Genomic DNA, 1,114 nt, shown 5'->3' on the forward strand with positions numbered 1-1,114 from the left:
TGTCCCTTTCCTCGGGCCCTCAGCGCGGTGTAACCAGGCTTGTTACCGAGCGGCTGGTCTGCCTAACCTCCCTCCCCAGCCTGCGAGGTCCTCGAGGGCAGGCGGTGGCCTCTGCAGTTCGCCCTGGCTCACAGGCAGGGGCCGGCCCAGGCCGCGGAGACCCGATGCAACCAGTGAGCACTGGCCTGCTCTGGCTTCAGAATGCCAGCCCGGGCTCTGTGCTCCCCAGGAGGGACTCCCCGCCCCACCGAATGTAATCAGATGTGCCCTCTGCCTGCCAGAGGGAACGCCCCCGGCAGCACAGAGGAGACGGCAGCATGGAGATCGTACTTTTCGAGCCGCTTCACAATATCCTCCACAAATATATAAAGGTCACCCCAGTTGTTGTTCACGCTGCCTGACCTGAAAACAGAGAAGACATAAGTCAGGATGCTGATGTGCTTCCATCGGGTTGGCAGAATTTCTGCTGTCCCCAGCCACACAGCAGGCTCTTTAACAAGCCCACCCCACCTCAACACAGCTGAGGGCTGGGCACACCCTCAGTGATCACCCCGGTCATCCCGGGTGGGGACTTCCATCAGTTGAGTGGTCTGTCTAGCATGATGGTCCAGACCTGCCTTCCTGGGACTGAGGGGCTTCCTGGGATGAGGGACATTTGGTGGCTAACCAGGATAGCTGGTCAAGCTATGTGGGGGCTGTGTGAACAAGAAATGGGTAAGGATTATTTGATTGGAAAAGGCCCTAATAAATAATCCAAACCTAAATTAAGAAAAAAATTCCATTTATAAAGGCATCAAACAGAAGAAAATATTTAGGAATAAATTTAACCTAAGAGACAAAAGAAATGTATACTGAAAACTATAGGACATTGCTGAAAGAATTTAAAGACACAAATAAATGGAAAGACATTACATGTTTATGAATTGGAAGACATAAGATTGTTTAGATGACAATGTAATCTGTATCAAAATCACAACAGTATTTTCTTGCAGAAACAGAAAATCTATCCTAAATTTCATATGGAATCACAAGGGACCTTAAATAGCCACATAAACAAAAAAATCTCAAAAAAAAAATAACAGAGCGGTGAACTCACATTCTCTGATTTCAGAAT

This window comes from Propithecus coquereli, unplaced genomic scaffold (genome assembly GCF_000956105.1).
Source record: "Propithecus coquereli isolate 6110/MARCELLA unplaced genomic scaffold, Pcoq_1.0 Scaffold351, whole genome shotgun sequence".
NCBI classification, from domain to species: Eukaryota; Metazoa; Chordata; class Mammalia; order Primates; family Indriidae; genus Propithecus; species Propithecus coquereli.